This window comes from Kogia breviceps, chromosome 1 (assembly GCF_026419965.1).
Source record: "Kogia breviceps isolate mKogBre1 chromosome 1, mKogBre1 haplotype 1, whole genome shotgun sequence".
Taxonomy (NCBI): domain Eukaryota; kingdom Metazoa; phylum Chordata; class Mammalia; order Artiodactyla; family Physeteridae; genus Kogia; species Kogia breviceps.
This window is the reverse complement of record NC_081310.1, coordinates 44513509-44531654: the sequence shown is the minus strand read 5'-3', so window position 1 is coordinate 44531654 and position 18146 is coordinate 44513509. Positions and strand designations below refer to the sequence as shown.

General features: G+C 35.6%; 1 protein-coding gene across 13 annotated transcripts in view; it reads left to right on the top strand.

The window, feature by feature from the left end:
* The window catches only part of RASAL2 (RAS protein activator like 2), a 386290-nt gene that overhangs the window by 249789 nt on the left and 118355 nt on the right, over positions 1–18146 (top strand). The window contains exon 1 of one of the 13 annotated variants that reach the window (XM_067031058.1): positions 7587–7642. The exons of the other annotated variants lie outside the window; for them this stretch is intronic. The gene's annotated coding sequence lies outside the window, so the exon portion shown is untranslated. Of the gene's footprint in view, positions 1–7586; positions 7643–18146 lie in introns of those variants that run through there. 13 annotated transcript variants of the gene reach the window in all.

The window sequence follows — 18146 nt, the reverse complement described above, 5'->3', positions numbered from 1 at the left end:
ATGTTCTCTTCTAGGAGTCTTTAAGCCATTTTGTGTTTATTTTTGTGTATGGTGTGAGGGAGTGTTTTAACCTCATTGATTTACATGTGGCTGTCAAGCTTTCCCAACACCACTTACTGAAGAGACTGTCTTTTCTCCATTGTATATTCTTGCCTATATCATAACGTCTTTATGGCTTTAGGATAGAGAAATATTTTTAAAATCAGACAAAAAGCACTAACTGTAAAGAAGGAAAAAGTGATCAATTTTACTATGTTAAGGACTTCTCTTTATCAAAATACACTGCCCAGAGAGCAAAAAGGCAAGCTACATAAACCAACAAAGAAAATAATACGAGAATATATCAACCACTCCTACAAATTAATAAGACAAAGCTCAATAGAAAAGTGGACAAAAGATTTGAATAGGCACTTCATAGAAGAAAACCAGATGGTCATATACGTTTGAAGAGGTGCTTAGCCTGATTAATAATCAAGGAAACCCAAATTAAAACTATAAGATATCACCGTACAACCTCTAGGTTGGCTGAAATTTAAAATCTGATGAAACCAAAGTTGTCAAGAGTATAAGAGCAATGGGAGTTCTTACTTTGCTAGTAGGAGTGAAAATTCATAGTTTCTTTAGAAAAACAATTTGTCATTATCTAGTAAAACTGAAAATAATGCTAACCCAGTAGAAATACATATTTATGTACATGATGATACATGTACAAAAATAAAAAATCCATAATAGCCTTCAAATGGATACAAACTGGAAAAAAAATCAATAAATTGGGATTATTTAAAAGTATGATAGTCATGCAATAGAATACAGCAATGAAAATGAAAAAACTATAGTGACACACAATAATATGAATGAATCTTTAAAATATAATCTTGAGCAAAAGAAACCAAATTCAAAAATACATATGTTGTGTTATACCATTTATATAAAATTCAAGAAAGGGAAAAACAAAACTTTGTATTGAAGAATACACATTTGGGTGTTAAAACTGTAAATAGACACAAAGAATATTTAGCACAGAAGGCAGGATTGTGGTTATCCATTGGGTAGGGGGAATTGGGATCACATGGAGTATTTGGGGACTTATGGGTTGCTGGCACTGTTCTGATTTTTGCTTTGGTGGTATTAGGTAATTCATTAAACTCTACACTTAAATTGTATGCTATTTTAATATTTCAAATAAAAATAATATGTTGAAAACATGTTTTCATTTCATTATATTTACAACTATAGATCCTTAAAGGCTGCATATTATTCCATTGCAGATTTATCTATTCCCCTACTTAGGAACACTTATTGTTTTTAGTTTTTGCCTTTACCAACTTTTTATTAAACAACTTTGTACATATATCTATGTTCAATTGCTTGTGCTGATATTTCTGTAGGATTGGTTCCTAGAAATAGAATCAATGGTAGTTTACATTTCGTGCTTGATAGATACTGTTAACTAGCCTTGCAAATTTGTGCAAGATGTCTTTTTCTTTCCTATTTGAAGCTTTTAATTTTTATGTTTATTTCTTTCTTTCTTTCTTTATTAAAAAAAATTTTTTTTTTCTAAATGGCTTGATACAAGAGAAGTTTGTTTACCTTTTACATCCAAACAATGGTGTATTGTATCAATGTTGATCCCAGTTGTGGTTATTTTACTATACTTTTGCAAGATGTATCTTTGGGGAAAACTGAGTGAAGGATACAGTTTTCCTGGGAGATCTCTTTGTATTATTCCTTCTGAGTGTATGCAACTGTATCATTGTCATAAAATTAAAACTTAATTTAAATGGAGATATGCACGTGGGTGGTCTTCATGGGCCAGGCCTTGGAGAGGAGCAAGTCATGACTGCTTACATCCCATTGGCTACAACTTCATTACCTGGCCATACCTAACCACCTGGGGGTTTTCATTTATTTATTTATTTATTTATTTATTTATTTATTTATTTATTTATTTATTTATTTATTTATAAAATTCTTTTATACAGCAGGTTCTTATTAGTTATCTAGTTTATACATATTAGTGTATATATGTCAATCCCAATCTCCCAATTCATCCCACCACTCCCTGTTGTCCCCCCTTGGTGTCCAGACGTTTGGTCTCTACATCTGTATCTCTATTTTCTGCCCTGCAAACCGGTTCATGTATACCATTTTTCTAGATTCCACATATGCGTTAATATACCATATATGTTTTTCTCTTGATGACTTACTTCACTCCATATGACAGTCTCTAGGTCCATCCACGTCTCTACAAATAACCCAATTTCATTCCTTTTTATGGCTGAGTAATATTCCATTGTGTATATGTACCACATCTTCTTGATCCATTCATCTGTTGATGGGCATTTAGCTTGCTTCCATGGCTTGGCTTTTGGAAATAGTGCTGCAGTGAACACTGGGGTGCCGTGTCTTTTTTTTTTTTTTTTTTTTTTTTTTTTTTTTTTTTAGCGGTATGCGGACCTCTCACTGTTGTGGTCTCTCCCATTGCAGAGCAGAGGCTCCGGACGCGCAGGCTCAGTAGCCATGGCTCACCAGGCCTATCCGCTCTGCGGCATGTGGGATCTCTTCCCGGACCAGGGCACAAACCCGTATCCCCTGCATCGGCAGGCAGACTCTCAACCACTGCCCCACCAGGGAAGCCCTGCCGTGTCTTTTTGAATTATGGTTTTCTCTGGGTATATGTCCAGTGGTGGGATTGCCAGGTCATAAGGTAATTCTATTTTTAGTTTTTTAAGGAACCTCCATATACTGTTCTCCATAGTGACTGTATCAATTTACATTCCCACCAGCAGTGCAAGAGGGTTCCTTTTTCTTCACACCCTCTCCAGCACTTGTTTTTGTAGATTTTCTGGTGATGCCCATTCTAACTGGTGTGAGGTGATACCTCATTGTAGTTTTGATTTGCATTTCTCTAATAATTAGTGCTGTTGAGCAGCTTTTCATGTGCCTCTTGGCCATCTGTATGTCTTCTTTGGAGAAATGTCTATTTAGGTCCTCTGCCCATTTTTGGGTTGGGTTGTTTGTTTTTTTACTATTGAGCTGAATGAGTTGTTTATATATTTTGGAGATTCATCCTTTGTTCATTGATTCGTTTGCAAATATTTTCTCCCATTCTGAGTGTTGTCTTTTCGTCTTGTTTGTAGTTTCCTTTGCTTTGCAAAAGCTTTTAAGTTTCATTAGGTTCCATTTGTTTATTTTTGTTTTTATTTCCATTACTCTAGGAGGTAGATCGAAAAAGATCTTGCTGTGATTTATGTCAAAGAGTGTTCTTCCTATGTTTTCCTCTAAGAGTTTTATAGTGTCCAGTCTTACATTTAGGTCTCTAATCCATTTTGAGTTTATTTTTGTGTATGGTGTTAGGGAGAGTTCTAATTTCATTCTTTTTCATGTAGCTGTCCAGTTTTCCCAGCACCACTTATTGAAGAGACTTTCTTTTCTCCATTGTATATCCTTGCCTCCTTTGCATAGATCAGTCGACTGTAGGTACGTGGGTTTATCTCTGGATTTTCTATCCTGTTCCATTGATCTATGTTTCTGCTTTTGTGCCAGTACCATATTGTCTTGATTACTGTAGCTTTGTAGTGTATAGTCTGAAGTTTTTTCTCCAGCTCCGTTTTTTTCCCCTCAAGGTTGCTTTGGCCGTTTGGGGTCTTTTGTGTCTTCATACAAAGTTTAAGATTTTTTGTTCTAGTTCTGTAAAAAATGCCATTGGTAATCTGATAGGGATTGATTGCATTGAATCTGTAGATTGCTTTAGGTAGTATAGTCATTTTCATCAATCAATTTCATATTGATTCTTCCAATCCAAAAACATGGTATACCTATCCATCTGTTTGTGTCATCTTTGATTTATTTCATCAGTGTCTTATAGTTTTCTGAGTACAGATCTTTTACCTCCTTCGGTAGGTTTATTCCTAGGTATTTTATTCTTTTTGTTTGAATTGTGAATGGGATTCTTTCCTTAATTTCTCTTTCTGATCTTTCGTTGTTAGTGTATAGGAATGCAGCAGATTTCTGTGCATTAATTTTGTGTCCTGCAACTTTACCAATTCATTGATTAGCTCTAGTAGTTTTCTGGTAGCATCTTTAGGATTCTCTATGTATAGTATCATGTCATCTGTAAACAGTAACAGTTTTACTTCTTCTTTTCCAATTTGTATTCCTTTTATTCCTTTTCCTTCTCTAATTGCCCTGGCTAGGATTTCCAAAACTATGTTGAATAATAGTTGTGAGAGTGGACATCCTTGTCTTGTTCCTGATCTTAGAGCAAATGCATTCAGTTTTTCACCACTGAACATGATGTTTGCTGTGGGTTTGTCATATATGGCCTTTATTATCTTGAGGTGGGTTCCCTCTATGCCCACTTTCTGGAGAGTTTTTATCATAAATCAGTGTCGAATTTTGTCAAAAGCTTTTTCTGCATCTATTGAGATGATCATATGGTTTGTATTCTTTAGTTTGTTGATATGGTGTATCACATTGATTGATTTGCATATATTGAAGAATCCTTGATCCCTGGGATAATACCCACTTAATCTTGGTGTATGATCCTTTTAATGTGTTGTTGGATTCAGTTTTCTAGTATTTCGTTAGGATTTTTGCATCTATACTCATCAGTGATACTGGTCTGTGATTTTTTTTTTTTTTTTTGTAGTGTCTGTCTGGTTTTGGTATCAGGGTGATGGTGGCCTCATAGAATGAGTTTGGCAGTATTCCTTCCTCTGCAATTTTTTGGAAGAGTTTGAGAAGGATGGGTGTTAGATTTTCTCTAAATATTTGATAGAATTCACCTGCGAAGCCATCTGGTCCTGGACTTTTGTTTGTTGGAAGATTTTTAATCACAGCTTCAATTTCATTACTTGTGATTGGTCTGTTCATATTCTCTGTTTCTTCCTGGTTCAGTCTTGGAAGGTTATACCTTTCTAAGAATTTGTCCGTTTCTTCCAGGTTGTCCATTTTATTGGCATAGATTGGCTTGTAGTAGTCTCTTATGATGGTTTGTATTTCTGTTATGGTGGTTTGTTATTTCTGTTTGTATGTCTGTTGTAACTTCTCCTTTTTCATTTCTAATGTTATTGATTTGAATCCTCTCCCTATTTTTCTTGATGAATCTGGCTAAAGTTTGTCAGTTTTATCTTCTCAAAGAACCAGCTTTTAGTTTCATTGATCTTTGCTATTTTTTTCTTTGTTTCTATTTCATTTATTTCTCTCTGATCTTTATGATTTCTTTCCTTCTACTAACTTTGGGTTTTGTTTGTTCTTCTTTCTCTAGTTCCTTTAGGTGTAAGGTTAGATTGTTTATTTGAGATTTTTCTTGTTTCTTGAGGTAGGCTTGTATTGCTATAAACTTCCCTCTTAGAACTGCTTTTGCTGCATCCCATAGGTTTTGGACCATCGTGTTTTCATTGTCATTTGTCTCTAGGTATTTTTAAATTTCTTCTTGATTTCTTCAATGATCTCTTGGTTATTTAGTAATGTATTATTTTGCTTCCATGTGTTTGTGTTTTTTACGTTTTTTTCCCTGTAATTGATTTCTAATCTCATTGCATTGTGATGAGAAAAGATGCTTGATATGATTTCAGTTTTCTTAAATTTACCAAGGCTTGATTTGTGACCAAGATGTGATCTATCCTGGTGAATGTTCTGTGTGCACTTGAGAAGAAGGTGTAATCTGCTGTTTGCAGATGAAATGTCCTATAAATATCAATTAAATCTATCTGGTCTGTTGTGTCACTTAAAGCTTGTGTTTCCTTATTAATTTTCTGTCTGGATGATCTGTCCATTGGTGTAAGTGAGATGTTAATGTCCCCAACTGTTATTGTGTTACTGTCACTTTCCTCTTTTATAGATGTTAGCTTTTGCCTGTGTATTGAGGTGCTCCTGTGTTGGGTGGATATATATTTATAATTGTTATATCTTCTTCTTGGATTGATTCCTTGATCATTATGTAGTTTCCTTCCTTGTCTCTTAGAAAGGAAAATTCTATGGCTATATATGTTAATGCTTTGGTAAAATTATTTTTCTCTCACTTATTTTTCTATTAAGTTGTTATACTCTTTCTATTAATATGGAGGAATTCTTTTTATGTTCTTGATAGTCACCCTTAACAGTTTTGTGTATTATGAATATATTCTCAATTTGTAGCTAGTCCTTTCACTTTCTTTTTTTAAGGTGATTGGATGGACAAGTTCATAATTTTGTAAAGACAAACCTATCAATGTTTTATAGTCAGTATTTCTTGTTTCTTGTTTACAAAATTATTTCCTACCCCAAGGCCTCAAGATATTTTTTATTAGGAGTTTTAAATGTTTGTTCTTGACATTTAGCCTTACTCCACCAGGAGTTGGGTTTTATATGTTTACATTTTTTTCATGTTGAAACTTTTTCTTGCCATATTTATTGAATAGTCTTTCTTTTCCCTCATGGATTTAACAGCACCCCTATCTGCCATATGTAAAGTTTCCTAGTTTTCTGCAAATGTCTTAAATTTTTCTTATTAAGCTTATCCCTAGTTTATAGTTTCCTTCTTCTTTTTTTGAATGGGATCTTTTATCCCTTTAATTTTTCTAATTGGCAGTTACTGATGTATAAGGAAACTCTCAATTACTGTATATTTATCTTTATTCTAATCATCTTACTGAATCCTTTTATTGTTTTTCAGTTGATTGTCTTGTCCCCTGTTGCCATCCTCACTTAGGGATACATCTTATTTTCTGCGTATACGTATCATTTGTTTCTTTCTTTTTTTTTTTTTTTTTTTTTTGCGGTATGTGGGCCTCTCACTGTTGTGGCCTCTCCCGTTGCGGGGCACAGGCTCCGGACGCGCAGGCCCAGCGGCCACGGCTCACGGGCCCAGCCGCTCCGCGGCATGTGGGATCTTCCCGGACCAGGGCACGAACCCGTGTTTCCTCCATCGGCAGGCGGATTCTCAACCACTGCGCCACCAGGGAAGCCCTGTTTCTTTCTTTTTGATATTTATATTCCTTATTGCTCGTCTTGTCTTAACCACATTGGCTAGAACCTCTTAGCAGTAACATATAATGGACCCTGGCAAGCCTACATCCTGTTAAAAAAAGTGCTGATTATAAATATCTTTATGTTGATCCTAACCTTAAAAATAATATTTTTAATGTTTTAAGTTTGTATATAATAGAACTACTGGTTTCTATATCCTTTTTTAAGTTAAGAAAGTTCCAGTCTATTCCAAATATTCTAAGATGACTTTCAGATGGAGTACTGGATATTATCACTTGCCTTTTCAGTATCTCTTGATATGATCATTTGGTTTTTATCTTTTAATCTATCATAACAGTATATTAAAATGTTTATTTATTTCTCCCAAGTCACAGATATAAAGCCAGGAAGACTAAATCTGGTAGGTCATTGGTAATATAAATATTGTCCTTTCTAGTATTCTCAAAACCCCTTTGAATATTTAAGTATTTGTTATCCAGCATACTGACCATGTGATTATCCTTTTACTCTGCTTATCTAATTTTATTTTATAAAACATCACTAATGAATTTCCCAAGAGATTTAAAGTTTTGTTATTTTTAAATTATCTGCAGAAAAACCTGGGGATCTTTCTTCATGCTGACTAAATACATCACTGCTGAAACATAAGGATACATTTAAGGAAAGCAAGGTAGTGACTTATTACCATAGATTCCACACCAAAGCCAAATGATGTTATCTTTCGGTGAACTGTGAATGATTATCTTATAAATGGCTGTAGGACTTTGACAATCCTTTGACTGTGTTACTGTTGTTGAATTAAGTTCTTTTATCTATGGCAGTTTCTTCTGCCCCAAACCTCAAGATCTTTTCAGTATGAGACCTTAATAAAATAGAGAAAACAAGAAAAGAGAGATTTGTGTTTATAATTTTGTAATATTTTTCTGACAGCCCACAAATTGTACAAGCTTCAGCCCCCCCAGCCCTTAAGTCTGCCTCTGTGTGTAAGCCAAGAGGAGCAGGAATGGGTGTTGTTTTCTCCAGTCCTAGCCCCCACCTATACTGTAAGTGCTAGAAAGCTGATCTCTAATAATATAGTGGGGAACCAATAGTTTTTTGGTTACTTTCAGTAATTAAAAGTGCCCCTCCCACCACCCTAACTTGAGTGGGAGATGCCCAGCTGATTCTTTTAGTCCTTCCACCCCCTCCCTTCCTTTTCTGGTTCTAACTCCTCTAATGTTGGAGCTGGGAAAGGGGATTAAGAAAAGGGACACAAGTTTTTACTTAGCTGAACATACAATTACTAAGGCTATAGGCTGCTCCACTGCTGCATCTTGGTCAGTGTATTATTTTGCTAAGGCTGCTGTAAAAAATTACTACAAACTGGGTTGCTTAAACAACAGAAATGTATTGTCTCATGGTTCTGGAGGCTGGAAGTCCAAGATTAAGGTGTCAGCAGGGTTGCTGCCTTCTGAGGACTGTGAGAGATATGTTATTCCTTGCCTAGTTTGCTGACAATCTTTGACATTCCTTCGCTTGCAGAAGCATTACCCCGATCTCTGCCTTCATCTTCATATGGTGTTATCTCTGTATGCATGCTTCTGTGTCCTAATTTCTCAATTTTATAAGGATATCAGCAATATTGGATTAAGGTCCACTCTAATGATCTCATGTTAACCAGGTATGTCAGCAGTGGCCCTATTTCCAAATAATGTCCTGTCCTAAAGTACTGGTAGTTAAGACTTCAGTCGATGAATTTTTAGGAGACACAATTCAAACCATGTTTTTTATCCTCCCTTCCTTCCCCCACCTTTCTCCAGCAGGTCTACTGCCTCAGCTCTCTAACCTAGAATGAATTACTAGTCAAATACACCCAGTCTTTATAAGTGATTCTTTTGGCGCGTCTTTATTAGGTTGGCGGGGAGGAGATAGATAGACAGGGAAAGCACTCCTTTCTAGACCAGCACTGACATTTTGGAAGATAATCTTTGAATCCTCTTTGCCCTGCTTGTAAAGACTGAGAACTTGAGGAAGCAGAGAGGCCACCTCCCAATAACCCAGAGGAGGTATCTGGCTCCAGTTGTTTTCCACTTTCTTTGAAATGTAGGGATACTTAATCCACTTTGGGTTTATTTTAAATGTGGGAGGCAATAGGAAATAACCTACTCAATGTTCTTTTTCGAATAGAGGGAGGGGAAGAATCATTTCAGTCTGTGCACAAACTAAGTAGGGGAGTGGATTGTTCAGGCAATTGTAACCTAAAATTCCTTCAAATAATAAAGTACTATCCCTTTACCCTTTTTTTGGTTGTACTTTTTTTTTACTTTCTTTCTTTTTTTCTTTAATGTACTGTTCATTAAGGATCAGCTTAGTTTAAATGAGAAAGACCTTAAGGATACTTTGTCTCTTTAAATCTGGGTGGTAAGGGTAGATCATCAGAGAAGTATAGACCATGAGCTTCTTAAGAACAAGTTCTTTTTCTGATTCATCTTTAGATGCCAGAGTTGTATGTGTTCCATTTTTGTATGAATAACCTTCCTGGGTAGATAATAGTAAAGAAGTTCTGCCTTTTAAACTCATTTAATATCAAATGGAGCATGTTTTGCATATCTGTTGATGCAACTGTTTTGTTCCAATTCATTCTTATACGAAAGCCCAATTTGTGACATATTCAAATATTAACCAAAAGGAAAATAAATAGGTGACTGCAGTGTTTGTTTTTTGAGCATGTCTATGTATGGTGACTTAACAATCCAAGTGAAAATAAATTTATTAAAATTTTTGATAGTTACTGTTTTTAATGTAAAAAACTAGATGTGAAACCACTTGATTTTTTTTTTTAAATTTTATTAATTTTTTGGCTGCGTTGGGCCTTCATTGCTGTGTGCAGGCTTTCTTTAGTTGTGGCGAGCGGGAGCTACTCTTTGTTGTGGTGTGCGAGCTTCTCATTGTGGTGGCTTCTCTTGTTGCAGAGCACAGACTCCAGGCGTGCAGGCTTCAGTAGCTGCAGCATGCAGGCTCAGTAGTTGCAGTGCGTGGGCTCAGTAGTTGTGGCCCACAGGCTCTAGAGCATAGGCTCAGTAGTTGTGGCACACGGGCTTAGTTGCTCCGTGGCATGTGGGATCTCCCCAGACCAGGGGTTGAAGCCGTGTCCCTTTCATTGGCAGGCAGATTCTTAACCACTGTGCCACCAGGGAAATACGAAACCACTTGATTTTTTGAGTTGCCAAAACATTTCTGTAATAATATATACATTCATTGTCATAATAATCATTATGTACCCATAATCTTTAGTACCCATTAATTTTTTTTAGGTACCACATGTCCAAAGTTAGGTTTTCTCTTAAATCCACCAAACATTATATTTTTTTCCTCCAAGCATATTACATTCCCTAACTTGAAAAAATTACTTAAAATGATGAATAAAAATTGACATGGTTTCCATTGTAAAATTAACAGTAACAAATCTGTCAAGCACAGCATCAAGCAGCTTCATTAAAATGCCTATAGGGTCAAACAACCATGTCACATATCTTGATCCGGTATGGAAAAATATTTAATTTATTCATTCACTTAACAAATATTGAGTACTTACCCTGGGCCAAGCATTGCACTAAGTTTCCTTTTGTTAAGAGATACTTGTGAAAAAACAATCAGGTTATCAGAATCACTTATTGGTAGAAAGGAATAAAACAAATGTCTGTACTCTATGAAATCCAAGTTGATCTTTTCATACCTTCACTTTAGAAACTATGGGATTTGCCTTCCTGATTTTGTTGGGATCTTTAGATTCCTACACAATTTATTTACCCTTGTTGTACTATCTCAGATCATTGAGCAGTGAAAATAATTTTACTTCCCACTTAATGACTGTTCACCTTTCAAACTTTTCCCAAAATGTCTAAAAATTTTATGGGAAAAAAACCTCTAATATGGAATGTGGTAAAGAGGGTCAGCTCTGGAATAGGAATACGTAAGTCCTGGCACCACCCACCTCCAACCCCTTATTGGCTATATGACTTTGTCACTTCTCTAAACCTTAGTTTTCTTTAAACCTTAGTTTCCCCAGATATAAAATGGGGAAAATATTACTACCACACAGGGTTGTTATGAGGAGTAAATGAAGTTAAACATGTGTTGACTGAAAAAAAAAACCCACAACATGAGAGTTGTGAGTTGTTTCATTTGGAACAAAATGAGGACTATAGCCCGGGAGACAGCATCTCAAGATAGCTCTGAGGAACTGCACTGAAGAGGTTGTGGAGGGGAGGATCAGTATATATGTGATTTTGGTGAAGGGGGATACATGCAGTCAAGCACACATTTTTGCAGAAGGTTGCTGCTAGTCTTGTGAAGGTTGCTGCTAGTCTTGTGAAGGTTACTGCTAGTCATGAGGAGCAGATATCTCTGTTAAGGATTTTAGTGCTTTTTTAGATATGAGAAGATGAAAGAATTTGGGCTCATAAAATCTTATCCTGAGAATATCTAACTATGTGAAGGCCTGTTCTGCCAGTTTTTCCCAGAGCACAGAGTGCCTCATTCCTGATATCCACCCTGAACTCCTTTCAGGGTGTGTTGAAGGTCAGCAGCCAGCTGCAGTGGCTAGTGACTTAATTCTTGTAGAGGCAGATGGCAAGTGCCGATTTTCAGTTGGCACATATAAAGCACTTCATGTACTACCCTTGTAAGTGCACAATATATTTCATCTTTTATTATTTACAAGAAATGTTCAAACTATTATTGGTTCTAGAGACATTAAAGAAGATATTTTCAGTTTACTTGCATAGCAGTGATAATCTTATATGTGTAGGTTTATACATCCACCTACCCACTCACTCAACAAATATTGAGGGTCTGTTTGCTTGATATTGTGTTAGATACTAAATAAAAGACTCCAAGAATTGCTTTGAGTACAATTAGTTGCAAAGTTTAACTTTTTATTTTAAAGAAAAATCATTTAAGAATAATTATACACAAGGAGAAACACGCCAAGACACATAATAATCAAACTGTCAAAAATTAAATACAAAGAAAACATATTGAAGGCAACAAGGGAAAAACAACAAATAACACACAAGGGAATCTCCATAAGGTTAACATCTGATCTTTCAGCAGAAACTCTACAAGCCAGAAGGGAGTGGCAGGACATATTTAAAGTGATGAAGAAAAAAACCTACAACCAAGACTACTCTACCCAGCAAGGATCTCATTCAGATTTGATGGAGAAATTAAAACCTTTGCAGACAAGCAAAAGTTGAGAGAGTTCAGCACCACAAAACCAGCTTTACAACAAATGCTAAAGGAACTTCTCTAGGCAAGAAACACAAGAGAAGGGAAAGACCTACAAGAACAAACCCAAAACAATTAAGTAAATGGTAATAGGAACATACATATCGAAAATTACCTTAAATGTAAATGGATTAAATGCTCCCACCAAAAGACACAGACTGGCTGAATGGATACAAAAACAAGACCCATATATATGCTGTCTACAAGAGACCCACTTCAGACCCAGGGACACATACAGACTGAAAGTGAGGGGATGGAAAAAGATATTCCATGCAAATGGAAATCAGAAGAAAGCTGGAGTAGCAATTCTCATATCAAACAAAATAGACTTTAAAATAAAAACTGTTAAAAGAGACAAGGATACTACATAATGATCAAGGGATCGATCCATGAAGATATAAAAATTGTAAATATTTATGCACCCAACATAGGAGCACCTCAATACATAAGGCAAATACTAACAGCTATAAAAGGGGAAATCGACAGTAACAAAATCATAGTAGGGGACTTTAACACCCCACTTTCACCAATGGACAGATCATCCACAATGAAAATAAATAAGGAAACACAAGCTTTAAATGATACATTACACAAGATGGACTTAATTGATATTTATAGAACATTCCATCCAAAAACAACAGAATACACATTTTTCTCAAGTGCTCATGGAACATTCTCCAGGATAGATCATATACTGGGTCACAAATCTAGCCTTGGTAAATTTAAGAAAATTGAAATCGTATCCAGTATCTTTTCCGACCACAACGCTATGAGACTAGATATCAATTACAGGAAAAGATCTGTAAAAAATACAGACACATGAAGGCTAAACAATACACTGCTTAATAACGAAGTGATCACTGAAGAAATCAAAGTGGAAATCAAAGAATACTTAGAAACAAATGACAATGGAGACACTATGACCCAAAACCTATGGGATGCAGCAAAAGCAGTTCTAAGAGGGAAGTTTATAGCAATACAATCCTACCTTAAGAAACAGGAAACATCTCGAATTAAACAACCTAACTTAGCACCTAAAGCAGTTAGAGAAAGAAGAACAAAAAAACCCCAAATTTAGCAGAAGGAAAGAAATCATAAAGAACAGATCAGAAATAAATGAAAAAGAAATGAAGGAAACGATAGCAAAGATCAATAAAACTAAAAGCTGGTTCTTTGAGAAGATAAATAAAATTGATAAACCATTAGCCAGACTCATCAAGAAAAAAAGGGAGAAGACTCAAATCAATAGAATTAGAAATGAAAAAGACGTAACAACTGACACTGCAGAAATACAAAAGATTATTAGAGATTACTACAAGCAACTCTATGCCAATAAAATGGACAACCTGGAAGAAATGGACAAATTCTTAGAAATACACAACCTGCCGAGACTGAACCAGGAAGAAATAGAAAATATGAACAGACCAATCACAAGCACTGAAATTGAAACTGTGATTAAAAATCTTCCAACAAACAAAAGCCCAGGACCAGACGGCTTCACAGGCGAATTCTATCAAACATTTAGAGAAGAGCTAAGACCTATCCTTCTCAAACTCTTCCAAAAGATAGCAGAGGGAGGAACACTCCCAAACTCATTCTATGAGGCCACCATCATCCTGATACCAAAACCAGACAAAGATGTCACAAAGAAAGAAAACTACAGGCCAATATCACTGATGAACATAGATGCAAAAATCCTCAACAAAATACTAGCAAACAGAATCCAACAGCACATTAAAAGGATCATACACCATGATCAAGTGGGGTTTATCCAAGGAATGCAAGGATTCTTCAATATACGCAAATCAATCAACGTGATACACCATATCAACAAACTGAAGAAGAAAACCCATATGATCATCTCAATAGATGCAGTGAAAGCTTTTGACAAAATTCAACACCCATTTATGATAAAAACCCTGCAGAAAGTAGGCATAGAGGGAACTTTCCTCAACATAATAAAGGCCATATATGACAAACCCACAGCCAGCATTGTTCTCAGTGGTGAAAAACTGAAACCATTTCCACTAAGATCAGGAACAAGACAAGGTTGCCCACTCTCACTACTCTTATTCAACATAGTTTTGGAAGTTCTAGCCACAGCAATCAGAGAAGAAAAAGAAATAAAAGGAATCCAAATCGGAAAAGAAGTAAAGCTGTCACTGTTTGCAGATGACATGATACTGTACATAGAGAATCCTAAGGATGCTACCAGAAAACTACTAGAGTTAATCAATGAATTTGGTAAAGTAGCAGAATACAAAATTAATGCATAGAAATCTCTGGCATTCTTATACACTAATGATGAAAAATCTGAGAGTGAAATTAAGAAAACACTCCCATTTACCATTGCAACAAAAAGAATAAAATATCTAGGAATAAACCTACCTAAGGAGACAAAAGACCTATGTGCAGAAAACTGTAAGACACTGATTAAAGAAATTAAAGATGATACAAATAGGTGGAGAAATATACCATGTTCTTGGATTGGAAGAATCAACATTGTGAAAATGACTCTACTACCCAAAGCAATCTACAGATTCAATGCAATCCCTATCAAACTACCAATGGCATTTTTTACAGAACTAGAACAAAAAATTTCACAATTTGTATGGAAACACAAAAGACCCTGAATAGCCAAAACAATCTTGAGAACGAAAAATGGAGCTGGAGGAATCAGGCTCCCTGACTTCAGACTATACTACAAAGCTACAGTAATGAAGACAGTATTGTACTGGCACAAAAACAGAAATATAGATCAATGGAACAGGATAGAAAGCCCAGCGATAAACCCACACACATATGGTCACCTTGTCTTTGATAAAGGAGGCGAGAATATACAGTGGAGAAAAGACAGCCTCTTCAGTAAGTGGTGCTGGGAAAACTGGACAGGTACATGTAAAAGTATGAAATTAGAACACTCCCTAACACCATACACAAAAATAAACTCAAAATGGGTTAAAGACCTAAATGTAAGGCCAGACACTATCAAACTCTTAGAGGAAAACATAGGCAGAACACTCTATGACATAAATCACAGCAAGATCCTTTTTGACCCACTTCCTAGAGAAATGGAAATAAAAACAAAAATAAACAAATGGAACCTAATGAAACTTAAAAGAAAGCATGCCATAAACAAGACCAAAAGACAACCCTCAGAATTGGAGAAAATATTTGCAAATGAAGCAACTGGCAAAGGATTAATATCCAAAATTTGTAAGCAACTCATGCAGCTCTATAACAAAAAACCAAACAACCCAATCCAAAAATGGGCAGAAGAACTAAATAGACATTTCTGCAAAGAAGATATACAGATTGCCAACAAACACATGAAAGAATGCTCAACATCATTAATCATTAGAGAAATGCAAATCAAAACTATAATGAGATATCATCTCACACCAGTCAGAATGGCCATCATCAAAAAATCTAGAGACAATAAATGCTGGAGAAGATGTGGAGAAAAGGGAACACTCTTGCACTGCTGATGGGAATGTAAATTGATACAGCCACTATGGAGAACAGTGTGGAGGTTCCTTAAAAAACTACAAATAGAACTACCATACGACCCAGCAATCCCACTACTGGGCATATACTGTGAGAAAACCATAATTCAAAAAGAGTCATGTACCAAAATATTCATTGCAGCTCTATTTACAATAGCCAGGACATGGAAGCAACCTAAGTGTCCATCAATAAATGAATGGATAAAGATGTGACACATATATACAATGGAATATTACTCAGCCATAAAAAGAAATGAAACTGAGTTATTTGTAATGAGGTGGATAGACCTGGAGTCTGTCATACAGAGTGAAGTAAGTCAGAAGGAGAAAAACAAATACCATATGCTAACACATATGTATGGAATCTAAGAAAAAAAATGTCATGAAGAGATTAGTGGTAGGACAGGAATAAAACACAGACCTACTAGAGCATGGACTTGAGGATATGGGGAGGGGGAAGGGTAAGCGGTGATGAAGTGAGAGAGTGGCATGGACATGTATACACTACTAAATGTAAAATAGATAGCTAGTGGGAAGCAGCTGCATAGCACAGGGAGATCAGCTCTGTGCTTTGTGCCCAACTAGAGGGGTGGGATATAGAGCGTGGGAGGGAGGGAGACGCAAGAGGGAAGAGATATGGGAACATATGTATATGTATAACTGATTCACTTTGTTGTAAAGCAGAAACTAACACACCATTGTAAAACAGTTATACTCCAATAAAGATGTTTAAAAAAAAAAAGAATAATTATAGATTATCCACTTTCCGGATCTTTTTGAGAAAGATTTATTTGTTCATTAACTACAGTTGTCACTTTATTTACATTTTTTCCTTAAAAGAATAGGTTTAGTGTTTAAGGAATCTGACTATCTTGAATTCTAGATAATCATCAACTTCCTCAAACAAAATCTGCCATTAATCTTTAACACGTTACTTTTTTTTTTTTTGCGGTACGCGGGCCTCTCACTGTTGTGGCTTCTCCCGTTGCGGAGCACAGGCTCCGAGTGTGCAGGCTCAGCGGCCATGGCTCACGGGCTCAGCCGCTCCATGGCATGTGGGATCCTCCAGGACCGGGGCACGAACCCGTGTCGCCTGCATTGACAGGCGGATTCTCAACCACTGTGCTGCCAGGGAAGCCCTGACACGTCACTTTTAAGCTTCTGTTTCATAATAGTGTTACTACCTTTTTATTTTTTTTGAAACTGCTTTACATTTTGATACCACTTTTCACTGGAGGATATCAAGCACCTTCTATTACATGTTTTAAATAATCATATAATAGGAATGCCTCTTGTAATATTAACATCCTTATTTCTCTGGCTTCACATGTCAAAAGTGCTGCTTTCTAAATCCAAATGGATGAAAATTCAGCTTAGCTTCATTATTTCTTCGGCTCTAGTCATAACATAACATTTCTGACAAGTGAAAACAATGGTTGAGTGCATTCATTGATATATAATTTATAATATGTAAGTGGTTTGACGAATATATATGTGTGTGTGTGTGTGTGTGTGTGTGTGTGTGTGTGTGTGTGTGTATGGTGATAGTACTATTTAATGTATTGACCTAAAGATTTTGTAAAGGTCAACTCTATTCCTATTACAGTAAAATATCTCCTCACCAAAATATAAGGAAAAGTTATGGTTTGACATTCACTTGAAGCTCTTTAGTGGTAAAAGTTTATACATGTCCAAACGAATATCAGGATGGAAATGCAATCACTTTATCATTTATTTGCCTTTTTTGAAAATTAGTTATTCCTACTTCTAGTCATTTATCACAAAAGTATATTGAATGTTAATAAGTTCAATAGTAATCCTTTGGAAATATAATAGGCATTATTTTAATATGATATAGACTCCTACTTTGAATTAATTATTACTTGCAGTCAGTACCTGTGATTTCTCAGTCACCATTGCTTGAAGACAATCTGTTTTTCAAATAAAGGACTTTGTATGATATTGAAATAGAATTTGTATAGATTTTACACATAGAGGCATATTTAATTTTATCCTTAAAATATCAACCAACATCAGTTTTAAATGTACTCATTTTGGTAATTGTTTTGGATTATATGAGAGAATGTCCTTTGATTTCAAAAATACACACTGAAGCTGTTGGCAGTAAAGGGCATAATGTCTCCAACTTTTTCAAATGGTTTAGAAAAATGCATATATATCAATATAATAGTAATATACACCGGAAGAATGATAAAGCAAAGGTAACAAAATGTAAACAATTGGTGAATCTGGCTAAAAGGTATATAAGGGTTCCTTGTACTCTACTTGTACCTTTTTTGTAAGTTTTAAACTATATTGAAATGTAAAACTCCCCCCGAAAAAAACTCCACCAACTTTGCCAACTTTAGTTATTAATTTACAAAAAGATCTATTTTCATA